Source organism: Mesoplodon mirus (assembly GCF_964341445.2).
Source record: "Mesoplodon mirus genome assembly, chromosome: 3".
Lineage (NCBI taxonomy): Eukaryota > Metazoa > Chordata > Mammalia > Artiodactyla > Ziphiidae > Mesoplodon > Mesoplodon mirus.
Window position 1 is genome coordinate 178,731,193 of NC_138978.1, and position 14,832 is coordinate 178,746,024.

A 14,832-nucleotide genomic window follows, 5' to 3' on the forward strand; every position below is an offset into this window, starting at 1 on the left:
AGGCAGAACAGGGATTCTAAGTCACCAGAGGCGTGTTACAATCATGATGCTACACACTGCTACTGGTTAGCTATCTGATCACAGATAGAGTGGCCAGATTTGGCAAATAAAAATACATCCACCTGTAATAGGGAAGAACAAATCTGACTCCATATTAGATCTGTTTTGTTGCCTGTGTTTAGTCAGGCTGGCTCTGAACCTTTTGTAAAAGAATGTTATCTACAGCCTGAAATGTACAGGATAGCCTATTCTCAGGGCTCTGACCTTTAAGAGTACATTCATATAGAGATAAAAAGTTGCAGAACAGAGAATAACTTTTGTTTCATTGGAGGTTTACAGGGACATCTTTACCTGACCAACATGAACAGCTACAAGAAGGAAGGATTCCAACACCAAGAAGTTGGCAACAACTAACCACGCCCCTCCCTCATCTTGCCTTTAAAAGTGCTTTGCTGAACTTCTTGGAGAAGTTCGGGGCATTTTAAGCATGAGACAGCCTTCTCGCATAGCCCTGCAATAAACCTTTCTCTGCTCCAAACTCTGATGTTTCGGTTTGTTTGGGCTCACTGTGTGTCAGGCACATGAACTTGCGTTTGGTAACACACCCAGTTAGATTTGATTTTCAGGTAAACACTAACGATTTTTAGTATACGTATATCCCAAATATTGCACGGGGGCATACTTAAACTAAAAAATTATTTCCTACGTAGGGGAGCAACATTTGCCACCCCAAAATATCTCTCTGGCATGCAGATTATTTTGAGCTGAAAACAGTGAAGGCCCAAAAGACTCAGGAAGAAGCTTTGACCTTCCCGGTAATTGCCTAAAGAATTTAGATAAAGGGCCTGTTTCCAGAAGAGAGCTATCACCAGAGATATGTGCAAAGAATATGTGCTTAGTGTGGTGGGGAAAACTGCAGGGCCTAGAGACCAGATTCCTCTCTGTGTCCCATTGTCTCCACCTGGCCCAGCAAACATCTATTTACCAAATATTTGCTTTTCCACCTCCAAGTCAACTGTCTTCTTCCCCTTTGAAGTCCCAAACCCCTACCACCAACATCCTCATTTGTCTTTAGCTGAAGATGGTGTTTAAGGAGAGGGCTTCAGCGAGTTTGGCGAGTTACTCAGTTTTTCTAGATCTCTTCCATGTACACATGGTATTAAACTTTTATTTGATTTTCTTTTGTTAACCTGCCTCATGTCAATTTAATTTTTAGACCAGCCGGAAGATCATAGAAGAGTGGAGGAAAATTTCTTCTTCTCTAATTGTTATTTATCTGAAACTCACTTTTAACTGGGAGGACGGAGTCCATATTGGTAAAGCCTTTAAAACACTGCCTGTGTTAGGGGCCAGTGTGACCATTCTGCTCGTTGAAGAGGTAGCGTGAGATTCTTGGCTCATACACAGGAATGGGTGTGTGCCAAGGAGTGCGGTCATCCCTTCCTCTCCATTTCTGCGCTAATATGGAAGAATTCGTGTTTCAGTGGAAAGCTATGCATTGTTTAGAGCAGTATTTCTTTTTTTTCGTTTTTTTAAAATTTATTTATTTATTTTTGGCTGCATTGTGTCCTCGTTGCTGTGCGTGGCATTTCTCTAGTTGTGGCGAGCGGGGGCTACTCTTCATTGTGGTGTGCGAGCTTCTCTTGTTGCGGAGCAAGGGCTCTAGACGTGCAGGCTTCAGTAGTTGTGGCACGCGGGCTCAGTAGTTGTGGCTTGCAGGCTCTAGAGTGCAGGCTCAGTAGTTGTGGCGCATGGGCTTAGTTGCTCCGTGGCATGTGGGATCTTCCCGGACCAGGGCTCAAACCCACGTCCCCTGCATTGGTGGGCAGATTCTTAACCACTGTGCCACCAGGGAAGCCCTAGAGCAGTATTTCTTAACTGAGGGTGAATTTGCCCCCTCCTCCCGGCCTTGGGGGACACTTGGCAATGTCTGGAGATAATTTTTGGCCTCTATTGGGTAGAAGCCAGGGATGCTGCTAAACATCTTGGATGTCTAGGACAGCTCCCCACAAAACAAAGAATTACGTGGTCCATGTCGACTGAAAAAAAGAAAGAAAAAAACACAACGTGAGAGCTGTGAGTTAAGTTTTTTGGGGGGCAAAATGAGAATTATAGCCTGGGAGACAGCCTCTCAGCTCTGAGGAACTCTCCGAAGAAGTAGGGAGGAGGATACATGGACAGTACACACGTGATTTTGGTGACGGGGATACATACAGTCAAGCTCACATCTTGACAGAAGATTGCAGCCAGTCACAAGGAGCAGATGTCTCCATTAATGATTTTAGTGCTTTCCTAGATGTGAGAAGATGCAAGAAACTGGGCTCATAAAACCTTCTCCTGAAAATATCTAACTATCTAAAGGCCTGTTCTGCCAGTTTTCCCCAGAGCACAGAGTGCCTCATTCCTGATCTCCACCCTGAACTCCTTTCAGGGGGTGTTGGAGGTCAGCAACTGCAGTGGCTTAGTGAGAACCAGATGGGAAGTGACAGTTGTTAGTCGGCATCCAAAATGTCAGTAATGCCAAGGCTGAGAAAGTCTGGTTCAGAGCACCTCCTCCCAGGTTATCTGATTCCAGCCTTTCACTGTTTTTGAGTCATTTTACAGCCCAAAGTTGTAGATAACACTGGCAGTACAAAATAATTTTTCTCTATATGCAAATTAATTCTGCTCAGTGCAGGGCGGGGGATCTCCCTCCCCGCCGTGGAGAAGCCAGTTGAGTCCACTGGCACGTTCATTTCAATATTCTTTATCCTTTACTTCATATAAATCTGTGCCCCTTTGACTTTTCCTTTGAATCAGTCATAACGTATGCTTAGTTGCCTCATTTAATTAATAAGTTAAATAAAATCTTTAAAACTTGTTCATTTTATATACATATGTGAGTCATGGTTTTACTTTTTTGTTTAAATTATCTTTTAGTCTGAGGAAGACCAGATAAAGTGGCATTTTAGTCAATCTTGAAGGACAGTTTGAGATTTGAATATTCAGGATTTTTTAGTGGAACAATGATCTGTCAGGAAAAACTGAAAAGTCTTTGAAATTAAAAAGTATTCCTGTGTTCTATGGAATTACATGAAGACTAATCACCCTGCCAGGGGTCAGATCTGCAGTGGTCTGTGCCTTTCATAGTCTTCAGGATATTTTACTACTCTGTGCATTGTAGAAATTGATAGTAATGCAAATAATTATTGTCCATGTATATGCAAATGAACTTCTTTGGGTAGGAGTGCAATCAAACGGATTCCCTCCCTCAGTTTTGCATCTATTAACAAATTCCATTCAGCATTCCTAATTGTTCTTTTGGATTCTCCTTTAAACTATTTTTTTCAATATCTACTGGTTCCCTCATTTATTCATGAGTTAAATCAAATCTTTGACATGTAGTTATTTTATATTTGTATGAGAGTCATTATTTACTCTGTTTTTTTTTTTTGCAGTACGCGGGCCTCTCACTGTTGTGGCCTCTCCCGTTGCGGAGCACAGGCTCTGGACACACAGGCTCCGCGGCCATGGCTCACGGGCCCAGCTGCTCCGCGGCATATGGGATCCTCCCAGACCGGGGCACGAACCCGTGTCCCCTGCATCGTCAGGCAGACTCTTAACCACTGCGCCACCAGGGAAGCCCTATTTACTCCTTTAACAGACACTTTGTGGACAGGCTCTGTTATGTCATGTGCACATTATCGCCTCTTAATAAATGATGGAGAAATAAATAAAATGGGTGAGAAATATTCAAGTAAAATAGAGGCATTTTTCTTGGATAAGAGATGGATGTTGGGCGCTCAATGCTCTAACTTCAAGTGTTTACAGGATTGTCCTGGAGAAGAGGAAGTGTATTCATTCTGTGTTGCTCCAGAGGGAGAAGTGGAACTAGTGATTGACTTAAAGGGGCACAGATTTTAATCCAACATAAAAACTAATTAAATAGTGGCTTGTGACGTGGAGATTCCAGCACCACTGGCTGTGTTCAAGGGGTCAGGGGTTCCCCAACTTGGTTGAGTATCAGAATCACTTGGGGTCACACAGTGTTTGGTCTTTAATGATTGAGGGCCAGCCAGATGGGGGTCTTTCTGCTGGAGGGGCCTGCAGAGATAGGGGCTGGTGACCTATGGGGTCCTTTTATAGCCAAAGATTCCATGGCCTGAAGGTTTGCTGGCAGGTGGTATGAGCCAGCCCTGTAGGTACTCTTCCATCATCATCAGGGTGCCAGCTTCCTCTTAGCTTTAACGTCAGCACTGGACTTGTTCTTGAGGGCCACACACCCATTCTATAAGTGGGGGGGGAGTGGTTTGCATATGAAGGAACTACTCTGTCCCTCAGAATCTTTTGGGGATTGCCTATTACTCCCCAGTTTCTAAATTTTCCGGATAGGAGGAGGAGTCATAGAATTTTCGAATTGCATTTGCTGCCATGAATATTTATTCACATTTAAGAACTGAGCCCTTGAGCTTCCTGGTGGCACAGTGGTTGAGAGTCCGCCTGCTGATGCAGGGGACGCGGGTTCGTGCCCTGGTCCAGGAAGATCCCACATGCCGTGGAGTGGCTGGACCCGTGAGCCATGGTCGCTGAGCCTGCACGTCCGGAGCCTGTGCTCTGCAACGGGAGAGGCCACAACAGTGAGAGGCCCGCGTACCGCAAAAAAAAAAAAAAAAAAAAAAGAACTGAGCCCTTTGCACCAAGAGCTTCAGGAGTGGAATTCCCATTTCCATGGAATCAGCCTCCATTTGTGTTTGGTTTTGTATTCACCAATTTTATTCCTCCTCCCTCAATCTATCTTGTCCTTGACCAGGTGTTCACGTGTCCATTTCTTACACTCTGCTTGACCAAACTTTAGTCAGGTTTCTCTCTTGCCTCCAAGTCTGAGCAAACACAGAAAAAGTGGACCAGGTCCCACTTATCAGCTTCTCCTGGGAAATCTCTTGACCCCCAGCATGACCTTTTCCTATCAGACCCTATTCGTTTCCCCTTGTTTGTCCAGCTTCCCCTCCAAAGATTCTGCTTATTTCTGTTGCCCCTCCTTTACCTTATTAAAAAACAAAAAAAAATTTTTTTTGATTTTGAGATCCTTGCAGTTTTTTGAGACCTGAGAGTTCCCCCTGTTGCAACAGTCTTTCTTTCTGATTAAAGTCTTCCCCATCTAAGTCTGGATGTGTTTTTACCTGACATCCTCCATCTCCAGTTTGCACTGCCCGATGGACAGGTACCACTGCCACCACCAGGCTCTGCTTTCTGTACCCTTGGATGAAATGGGGGACACAGGCATTCATTCCTAACTCACAGGTTTCTGGTGCAAGTGTTTTACGAAACCATCCCAGTTGAGAGCAGAGGAAAGAGACAACCCTTCCTGGAAGCTGTTAATTTCCTTCACTGCCCGCTTTCTGCTGGGCCACTGAGCCCCGGGCTCTTGGGAGAAAGCTTGTCCACCCGTCCAGCAACAGAGTGGGCAGATTTCTCCTCCAGCTGGTCTACTGGAGGACAGCCCATCCTGGGAAAGCACCTCCTCCCAGGCGGGTGGCTGAGGTTCCCCTTCCCAGGCCTTTTAGCGACAAAGGCAAACCAGCCCTAACAGAAGCTTCCTGCAGCCCTTCACAGAGGAACCCCCTCGTCACCTGGGAGTACCATCCTCTGGCCCTGGCCACACCCTCTTCTCTGCAGTCCTGGCAGGTGATTCATCAGCCTTCAGGGCCTCTGCACACAGGACTCTGCTCACAAAGGAACTTGGTGGTTCTGAGCGACTCATAGTTACTTGTAGTTACCCATGATGATGGCCACACCCGCCACTGGACAAGGTCCAGTTTTTTAAACCTGAATAAACACTCCTCTGTACTTTTCAAAGCCTCTCACATGATTCTATCTCTCTGGATCCAGCAAAATCTCACTTTCTGATGGCACAATCCCTTCCACAGGAACTCACCAGTGCAGACAGACAGACAGACATCCCATCAGCCTCACTGATGCAGTGAGTCACCCAGCCCTGAGAGCAGGGGTGAGTCAGAGCAGCTGGGATTGCCCACAGCTGCCTGGGGGCGGGCCACAGGCCTGTGTGCCACTAGGGGTGTGTGTGTATGTGTGTTTGTGTGTGTGTGTGTGTGAGAGAGAGAGAGAGAGAGAGAGAGAGAAGAAGAGAGGGAGAGAGAGAGAGAGGGCCAGAGCAAAGGAATCTCTTTTTGTAGAATTTTTCTTTTTGTTTCTTTTTCTTTTTTCTTGGTCAATATTGTGTTTTTATTGGAGTATAGTTGATTTACAATGTTGTGTTAATTTCTGCTGTACAGCAAAGTGATTCAGTTATACCTATATATACTTTTTTTTTTTTTTTTTTTTTTTGCGGTACGCGGGCCTCTCACTGTTGTGGCCTCTCCCGCTGCGGAGCACAGGCTCCGGACGCGCAGGCTCAGCGGCCATGGCTCACGGGCCCAGCCGCTCCGCGGCATGTGGGATCTTCCCGGACCGGGGCACAAACCCGCGTCCCCTGCATCGGCAGGCGGACTCTCAACCCCTGCGCCACCAGGGAAGCCCTACATTCTTTTTTAAAATATTCTTTTCCATTATGGTTTATCATAGGATACTGAATATAGTTCTCTGTGCTATATAGTAGAAACTTCTTTTTGTAGAATTCTTCTTTAGATTATTTTCTCCAAGTGAAAAGAAGAGAAAATAAAGCATCTAGGTCATACCAAATCCATAGCCCGGATGCTTAAGAGGTGTTAGGGGCACAGTCTGCAGGTCCCGGGGATACTATTCCAAGCCACCTTCTTAATTGAGCCCCTCCATGTGCATTATACACATTTACACATTTAATCTTCACCATTGGTGAAGGAAAATCTTATTTCCTCCTATTATAGATGAAGAAATGGAGGCCCAGAAAAAGGGCAGCTAATATGTGATAGAGCCACAGTCTTGTCCAGTCTCTTTCCCTGGCTTAGGAGAGCAGAGAGGCTGGCGGGGGGCCACCTCTTTCCTAGGGCTGAGGCTGAGGAAAAGCCAGTCCTGACTTCTCCTCCGTCTTTCAGGTCTGTGATCAGAATCCAAAAGAGAGCAAGGCGAATACGAATTCCACAGTGTTATAACACACGGTTTTGTTTTAAAGATTTCTCCCTGGCTGGAGCCGTTACAGGTCTTAGTCTTTCCTTATGACTGTAGAGTGAGGGTTGGATAGGCCTGTTGGATTCCATCAATGGGATGGGGTGTCCTGTGTGTTTCCAAGGATGGATGGGATGGGCTGTCCTTGGTGCTGCAAAAGCTGGGAGGTGCTAAGACTAGGAGGACAGAGGAAAACTCCAGAAAGAAAGCTTCAAAAAGCCCAGACAGTTTCCTGGGCCCCGTGGTGATTTTACTTATTGGCTGGAGCTCAGGATAGTATATCTGACCCTTGCCAAGAGGCCAGAGAGTCAGGGCAGCTGCCGCTCACCCACCAAAAACCATCTCTGGGAGGAGTTTCCATAGAAGGGGTCCCCTAGTGATAGCTTTGCTAATAATAAGTTATATCTCGTATTTGTGGGGTCCTTTGCAATTTTCAAAACACTAACCATCAATTCTCTCATATCTTCAAATGGGGAAAAAATATCTACTCTGCAGAGTTCACAGAGTTGTTTGTAAACATTGAAATCACGATGTGTGTGAAATTGCTGGAACTGGACCACCTCGGGTGCTGTCACTGTTCTCATCAGCAGCCACATACCTTTGTCCTAAAGACCCTTGAGTCCCGGACACGTGGGGAGCAATTCCTCTATTTTCACGCTGCCCGCTGCAGGGAAGGAGCGCAGGGTAGCGTGTTCTCTCTGTAGGAAGCGATAAGCTCCAGTGTCTGCACCAGGGGTGTTGGGAGAGGCGCTGGCCTCACCCATAATTTCCATCAGCAGAACCCCCAAGTGCCCCGAATAAATACGTTTCTGAGCCAGAACAGGGGGCTTACTAGGCAAAAATCCTCAGGACAAGCCCCAATGCACCCTGCTTCATCTACCATCCACATTTTCATCCCCGAGTCCTTCCCATGTAGAAATTGTAGAACTGCCCCATATATGCTCCAGCTCACACGATGAGAAGCTGGAAGTGGCCCCCTCCGCCCTCCTGTGTCTGCAGGCTTGGTGGTCGCAGTGCAATTGTCCCTACTGTGCCAGCTGTGGCAGAAACCAATTTCCCAGTAAAGTTTACGGCTGTTCAAAAAAACGGTAAACATCACCGGTGCTTGTTTGTTTACACTGTGATTCAGGTAACCACATTTTGAGAAGCGTGGCTCTATCTGGTCTCTTGGATTCATTACTTCTCCCAATTCCGTTCTTTTCTTCAGCCAATCAGTTAACAGGCTTGTTACCAGGAAATGAAATTGAAAATGGTTAATAACCACTGTGGCCCGATTTACCCCCCCCATTGGAAGGGAAAGTGATGCCAGCACTGTGTAGGAAACCTCTGCTGAGTTAGGTGCATGGATTGGGGCCATGATGGGGGGAGATCTGGGGATTGCAGAGAAAGGGCTGGGGGGTAAGGGGGGCTAGAACAGTGGGGGCAGGGAAGGAACCAATCCTGTTGTCGTAAAGGACAGCCACCCACCCCTATCTCCTAATCCCCTTGGATCTCCACATTTCCCGCACTCTGTTACATTTGTTGTTTGGCAGTTTTGACATGTTTCAGCATTTTTTCTCCTCTGTGCAATGTTGTATTCTAACCTGGGCTCAGACACAGCTCTCTTGCTGTTACTTTTTATCTCCTCCCTCCTTCGGGCACAGGGCTCGGCCTAGTGACGGCTGGTTCTTGCTGTCATCCAACTTATTCCTGGAACCTAGATTCCAGGAACCCTTCCTTTCCCTTCCCCTTTAGGCCTTCCATCAACGCAGCATCTCAGACTGACCACGACTCAGTGCCAACACCAGGAACTCGAGTGTGGATCTGAGGCAAGCATCTTAACCTTCCTGCATCTCAGTTTTTCCATCTGTAAAATAGGGATGATGGGGGCTTCCCAGGTGGCGCAGTGGTTGAGAGTCCGCCTGACGATGCAGGGGACACGGGTTCATGCCCCGGTCCGGGAGGATCCCACATGCCGCGGAGCGGCTGGGCCCGTGGGCCATGGCCGCTGAGCCTGCGCGTCCAGAGCCTGTGCTCCGCAACGGGAGAGGCCACAACAGTGAGAGGCCCGTGTACCGCAAAAAAAAAAAAAAAGAAAAAAAAATGTTCATAAGGATTCAATATGTGGTTTAAGAGACAATCAGTGTGTGTCTTATATAAATGGTACATCTGTGGTTTTTAATCTGTGCTAGACTTCAAAACTGTGATCTCCTGTTATTGTATGCAACCTTGAACTCCACCTCTGCAGGGGTTCTTCTATGATTAAAGAGGTTATAATTATAAGTAAATTCAGAGCAACTGAGTACTTATCTAGAAAGATTACCTTTGACTGGAGGTGAGCTTCACTGAAACTTCACAACAAAATGTCTCTGGACAAAGAGAGTGAGAGAAGAGAAGCAAAAGGACACGAATTCATCTGTAATTTGCTGTTGGTAAGCCTAGCAGAAAAGAGACGTTGGTCAATTGCTCTGACCCTGATGAATTTACAAACTGAGATCCTCGTTGTTTATGCTTGCAGATGTTAACTGGAAAAGTTATATATGCATAAACCTTTCTTCCTGGATTTGGCAGATACTATAATTATATTAAAATAGTTCTAGCACAAAAAAAAGAAAAGCAAACAAAACAAAACAAACAAAACTTTACTTAGCAGAACGTAAGTTCCATGAGATGTTAATGGATGTTCTATGGTATTGTGGCTGTGAGTATGTGGATGTTAGCTTTTAGTGGTCAAATAAATTTGGGAAATACTTCAAATTATGTTCCCCTCTTGAGAACCATAATGTATATTCTTTTTTTTTTTTTTTTTTGCTTTACGCGGGCCTCTCACTGCCGTGGCCTCTCCCGCTGCGGCGCACAGGCTCCGGACGCACAGGCTCAGCGGCCATGGCTCACAGGCCCAGCCGCTCCGCGGCACGTGGGATCTTCCCGGACCGGGGCACGAACCCGTGTCCCCTGCATCAGCAAGCGGACTCTCAACCACTGCGCCACCAGGGAAGCCCTCGTAATGTATATTCTTACATTAAAGGCTCAGGCAAGTCCTGTAGCAAAGAATTCTGTTTTACCTAGTTCGTCATTTTGGGTCCTCCAGGAAGCAAAAGGTCAGCACAAAGTTAGATGTGCAAGAGATTGATTGGGGGTGATGCCTGTGAAAGAGAAAGGGGGGAGGGAGCGGAGGAGGTAGGGGAGCCTTCGGACCACAGTGCAAGCCTGACACCTGTGGAGAGAGAGAGAGAAGGGAAAACAGTGGGGTTCGTGGGCCAGCAGTGCCACCTGAGAGAGCCCCAGCCAACCCACTGGGGACTCCTGAGCAAAGCAGGCCTCTTAGAAGTCAGCAGTGGGCAGAAATGGCCAGCCCAGTGCCTCTGCTGTATTGTCAGTGGCTGGAGCAGCCTGGGGAGAGCTTGTCTTCATCTTGAATGCTCTACACATATTTTTTCATTTCATTGATGGGTCTTGTCATTTTTTTCCACATTTACAGATGAGGAAACCGAGGCACCATGAGTTTCAGTGACTTTCCTGGGGTCATCCAGCTAGTGAGTAGTGGAGTCGGAATTTGAACGCAAAGCTGCATTTGGGAAGCCCTGCCCTAGACACGGACAGTGTGGTTTGCAGAGCGAATGGGGAGAAAAATGAACATTCTGACCCTTATTCATCAGCACATCGCAAACTGCAATGGCCACAGTCACTGATGGCTTCCAGATCCTCAGTCAAGGATCTAGTTCCTCCTCAAGGGCTAGAGATAATATTTTGAGCCATACCCTTTGAGCTGTTTTGCAGATACCAAGGCTTCCCTGTTTTCACCTTAGGTATGGTGCGCTGCCTCTGGCACTGCAGTCCTTCCCCTCCTTCTCGAAACCTTTCCTCCCTCTGTTTCTGTGGATGACTCCCTCGCCCGGCTTTTCTCCCAGCTCTCTGCCTGTTCTTCCTCAACCTCCTTCACCAGCTCCTCTTTCTCTGCTTGTGCCTTTTGTGTACATTGTTCTGGCTTTTCCTGCCCCAGAACCTGCCTGGTCCATCATCTCCTCTGCTTCCAACTTCCAATCACAGGGGCCACTTGTAAATGCAGCCAGAGCTGGGGGTAGAATAACCAGGATATTTCCACTGCCTGAGGGCTTCTTCCTCCTCTGAGAGGTTGTTTGTTTGTTTTCTTTTACACACACACACACACTCACACACACACTCACACACACACACACACACGACTTTTCTACAGACTTAGAGATACTTACTTTTTAGAACATTAATTTGGGCTTCCAGGTACAATGAAGCATAATAGTACCCAAGGCGTTCTCCATACAATTTATAACTTAAATTTCCACATGATTTAAAGCTTGGAAAGACATTCCTTTTTTCTTTTTCTTTTTCTTTTTTTCGACCAGGGATCGAACCAGCGCCCCCTTCAGTGGAAGCATGGTGGATTCTTAACCACTGGACCGCCAGGGAAGTCCCCGGAAAGACATTCCTTAGCCTCAGTCTCTTCTGAGGATGAGATGGTCAGCTACAGAGCCCATGCCAGGCTGTCACTGCCTGGGTATTGGGTGCCTAGTTTCTTCCTTGGCCCGGAGAGAGGCTCTGCCCAGCACCTCTCAAGAGAGACCCTGCCTGGGGCCAAACAAGGGAATGACAAAAGGAGCCTCAGAGCCCTGTCTGGGTCGGAGTCACCTCTTAGTGATGTGGCCACACAGCATCTGACTCAGAGCATGGAGATTCTTCAGCTCCTAATGGCAAAGATGAGAGTCACAAAAGCGACAGGCTTAGAGGTGGAGAAGAGGGCAGGACCATGTCTTCTCATCTAATCCCTGCAGATGTGAAGCCGAGGCCAGAGAAGGGCTGTGACAGCTGAAGGGCCAGCAGTCATAGGGGAGGGCTGGAGCCAGCACTGGGGCCTCTGCCTCACGGGGAGGGGGTGGGTTTCCCATCTTGCTGCCCGCTCCCCAGGCTGTGCCCAGCCTCTGGTTGGAACATGTAGTGGAGCCCAGTCACCCTGCCTCTGACCGGGTTATGCCTGGGAGGCCTCGGCTTCCTGACTCATACTCAGAAGGGAGTGTCTTGGAGGAATTTCTTTCCACCCAAGCAGTCTAGGTGTTAGGAGAAACACTGACTGAAGCCGCCCGCCGGGGCCAGGCAAAGACAGCAACTATTTGCATGAGTTATTTTACAACACGAGGTCCTGGTTAGGAACACGGAGCTAACAAGCCACCGCCAACCAGAAGAATACGGGAAAGGTCAAAAGGAGAGAGGAGACGCCAGTCCACGTGTCTTACCAGGCTCCCAGAATCCTCCTCGCTGGAATCCATCTTGGCTGAGCCATTGTGCGCACCACCAGAAAGGACCCTGAGTCAGAGTGATTGGCCAGAGACAACCGGAAGCTAATCCCATCACCATGAAACCCAAGGCTGCGAGCCGGGTGGCAGAGTGGTTCTCCTGGGGTCCCTCATCCTGCTGCTCTCTGCTCAGGCGCCCCTTCCCAATAAAGTCTCTCGCTTTGTCAGCACGTGTCTCCTCGGACAATTCATTTCCAAGCGTTAGACAAGAGCCCTCTGTCGGACCCTTCCTGCAACATAGGCACTGATCAAAAATGCAAGTCACCTGAAGACATAAGTGCTCTCTCATGTATATTCTGTGAGGTGGCTTTGAATGCAAATCAAAAAACACAATAATGAATAATCAGAGCTATTACCTTAGCACTTTTTGTGTCACTTCTTTTACAGTGCTTATAACCAGGTGCGACCAATACTAATGGGTCTGATTCCCTGCTAGCCTGTAAGTTCCTGAACTGGAGAACTGTGTCTTTCTTATTCACCCTGTGATCCTGGCACAGTGCCTGGCACCTGGTGGGTCCCTGGTGAAGGTCTGTTGACTGAAGGAACATAGATACAAAGCTTACCCTAGGCAAAGCTTGCTGGTATCTCCCATGGCTGTGTCACCTATACAGGGTGGGGGAAATGCTGCTTAGGGCCGTGTGTCCTGCTAAAGGGGTCCCTGAATTGAGAGATTTTAGGAGCCCAGGCTTAACAGCCATGAGGGTTGTGTCTTGTGTCTGTGTTTATCGTGGGGTGGGGGTGTAACATCCCTCTCTACAAGAGAGCCAGAAGATCTCTGCCCCAGGGTGGGGCGGCTGTGATGTCTACTCTAGGAGACACATGAGAAGGTTCTTAGTCAAGGTCTTGCAAGCGTTTCCTGCTGACTCCCTCCTCCCCTCACTCTCCTTGGCTGGACTGGTCCATCCTTCACATGTGGGTGCTGATGCTGGCCTATGGGGTTGGGGAGCCCTGAGAGCCTTCAGGGAGTCTGCCTGGGACCAGACTGGCCATTACACAGCCCAGACTCTCCACCCCATTTCCACCCACTGTGGTGTGCAAATGCCCTGGGGCATTCAGGGCCGATTACAAAGTACTGCAAACCAGGAGACCGCCTCTGCAGGGCCTTGTAAGGACCTTGAGGGAGTCATCAAAGGGTTAAGGAGGTGAGGGTGAGTAAGGCTGGGCGGGGGAGGGGGAGGGATCTGGGTGGAGGGGCCCCTGAGCCCCATCACAGGAAATGCCAGGAACACTGAAGGCTCCTTCCAGAAGCAGGACTCTGGCCAGGATTGCAGAGCCCCACCTCTCAGTCCCCAGCCCTGCTCAGCCCTCAGAGGCAGGCCCTGAGGGAAGAGTACTCGGCTTTTCTGAAGACAGCAATTCCCCAAGGTTTCTCCTCGTTCACAGTGGAGCAGCCTTCTCACTTATTAGCACAATAGGCTGACACGCTTTTGTGGGAGAGGAAATAAACCCTCTCCACCCTTTTGTGGAGCTGGGATGATTTCTCTGAGTCTCAGAGAGTTGTAAATATTGCCAAGATTTCCGGAACAATGAATACAAGCCCTTAGTAAAGTCTTTACACCACAATAATGCTGTCCACTGTTAACAAGGGTGGGTGGTATCACCCCGAGTCTGATGATGGGGGCGAAATGGCGCCTCTGAAGGCCTCTTTGGTGTTGTGCTGGCGCCACCACGTGGCAAAACCTAGTACTGTTACTTCAAAGCCATAAAACTCCCAACCTAGCTGTGGAAAGGGAAATCTCTACCTCAAAGGCCTTTGATACTTTTCGGCCATAATGAGTAAAACTGACAAAGTGTATCGCTATGGATCTCAGGAAGTCATGAGTCCAGATTCCAAAACCCTCTGGAATTTATACTGAGTTGTTTGTTCGTTTACCTATTCTCTATCATCTGTCTATCTATCTATCTACCTATCATCTATCTTTCTATGTATCATCTTTTTATCACCTATCACCTATTATCAATCAATCATTTATCTATTGATCCATCTATCCATATCTCTATCATTATATGTGGCCATAAGCACTGAAGCTTCAACCATGAACAAGACACGGTACTGTCCTCACGAGGATAAAGGCAAATAAACAGGAAATTACAGTTCACCATGGCAAACACTATGGTGGGAAGTGCATTATAGGAGATCCTCAGCCAGACGTGGTGAGTCTTGGACATTTTCAGTAACAAGCGGCGTGTGAGACCTGAATGCAATTTATGTAAGGGTGAGTGGGTGGGTGGGAGAAGCAAGCGGAGTGAGGGGAAGGGGAGGGGTTTCCACATTGATGGGGGCATATTGGGTTGGGGGAAGTGAGGGAAGTTTGAGGGGCTGGCGTGTAGTGTGCAAGAGGGGAGAGGCGGTAAGAGATGAGGCCAGAAAGGAGAGCAGGGGCCAGAACACACAGGGCTCCGTGAGTTATCCGGAGGAGTTCAGACTCAGGTTAAAGTGCTCACC

General features: G+C 47.8%; 1 long non-coding RNA gene and 1 pseudogene across 2 annotated transcripts in view; one reads left to right on the forward strand and one right to left on the reverse strand.

The window, feature by feature from the left end:
- Positions 1 to 1,224: 1,224 nt before the first annotated feature.
- On the reverse strand, positions 1,225 to 5,968 carry LOC309800327. Its single transcript, XR_014293439.1, has 4 exons — positions 5,915 to 5,968; positions 5,160 to 5,236; positions 2,215 to 2,292; positions 1,225 to 2,039 (listed from the first exon to the last, which is right to left on the reverse strand). It is a non-coding gene; the product is annotated as an uncharacterized lncRNA (long non-coding RNA).
- A 4,591-nt stretch (positions 5,969 to 10,559) lies between these two features.
- The window catches only part of LOC309799319 (calpain-8-like), a 53,213-nt pseudogene continuing 48,940 nt past the window's right edge, over positions 10,560 to 14,832 (forward strand). The window contains exon 1 of the transcript in view: positions 10,560 to 10,595. The product of the transcript in view is annotated as a calpain-8-like (transcript). The remainder of the gene's footprint in view (positions 10,596 to 14,832) is intronic.